Source organism: Saccopteryx leptura, chromosome 5, assembly GCF_036850995.1.
Source record: "Saccopteryx leptura isolate mSacLep1 chromosome 5, mSacLep1_pri_phased_curated, whole genome shotgun sequence".
NCBI classification, from domain to species: domain Eukaryota; kingdom Metazoa; phylum Chordata; class Mammalia; order Chiroptera; family Emballonuridae; genus Saccopteryx; species Saccopteryx leptura.
Window position 1 is genome coordinate 66423766 of NC_089507.1, and position 1266 is coordinate 66425031.

The window sequence follows — 1266 nt, forward strand, 5'->3', positions numbered from 1 at the left end:
GCCGGGCATCTAACCCAGGACTCCTGCACGCCAGGCTGATGCTCTACCACTGAGCCAACTGCCAGGGCCTAGAAACCTTTGATTCTAGGAAACTCAGATAAGTCAGTGGCTTTGGGAGCTCTGAATAGAAAGGGAAGTGTTTTCCCACTGTGTGTATTACTTGCCCACTGGGTGCAAGCTAGGATTAAAGATGATGACTGTTGCCTGACCAGGTGGTGGCACAGTGGATAGAGTATCGGACTAGGATGCAGAGGACCCAGGTTCGAGACCCCAAGGTCGCCAGCTTGAGCGCGAGCTCATCTGGTTTGAGCAAAGCTCACGAGCTTGGACCCAAGGTCACTGGCTCGAGCAAGGGGTTACTTGGTCTGCTGTAGCCCCATGGTCAAGGCACATATGAGAAAGCAATCAATGAACAACTAGGGTGTTGGTTGCAAAGAAAAACTGATAATTGATGCTTCTCATCTCTCTCCGTTCCTGTCTGTCTGTCCTATCTATCCCTCTCTCTGACTCTCTCTGTCTCTGTAAAAAAAAAAAAAAGATGATGGCTATTGGGCAGATAAAATATATTATACTCACTTTGTTAAAGATGGTGATGCCCACGTGGAGGCCCGTTGCCCAGGTGATATTAATGTGTGTTGGGGGCGGGCTGTGGGCAGGCAGGACCCTTGTAACCTGGGGCATGGTTTTAGGACTAAGCCTTTCCCACCTTTTTTTTTTTTTTTTCTTTTTAGGGGAGAGCACAAACGCAGTCCCCCACTACCACAAATTATGCAGTGGAGTTTCCCACATTTGGGGAAATCGGAGGGGTCAGCACATCTGGAGTGCAATGGATAAGCCTTGCCCTGGGAAAACCACCTTCATGATCATGGTATTTCCCCTGCCAGGTAAGTATGCCTTTCCCACCCTTTTTGATGTGGGGTTGCACAATCCCATCATGCCTCAGATAAGTGACTTTGTATTAGAGACTTCCCTATTTTTTATATTGGATTAAAGGTTTTGATTTCTGCACTATAAAGTGGAGCAGACCCGGAACTTGCTCTCTAGGTTCCTGAGATTAGCATTAGAGAAGGGAGCAGAGAGGAGAACAGAGAAAGGCCACGTGGAGGAGGCCATGAGAAGCACCCAAGATGGCAGAATGCTGAAGGAGAAGCCAGTTTGTGCAGAGTTTGTGCAGGGAGAGAGAAGGAGATGGGGAACAGAGGTGAATAAGTCTGGTGAGGTAGACATCTTTGATTCTATGAAACTCGGATAAGTCAGTAGCTTTGT

At 47.9% G+C, this 1266-nt stretch overlaps 1 non-coding gene across 1 annotated transcript; it reads right to left on the reverse strand.

Annotated features, from left to right (window-relative positions):
- Window positions 1-728: 728 nt before the first annotated feature.
- Window positions 729-892, reverse strand: LOC136407178 (U1 spliceosomal RNA). Its single transcript, XR_010751787.1, has one exon. It is a non-coding gene; the product is annotated as a U1 spliceosomal RNA (small nuclear RNA).
- Window positions 893-1266: the final 374 nt, after the last annotated feature.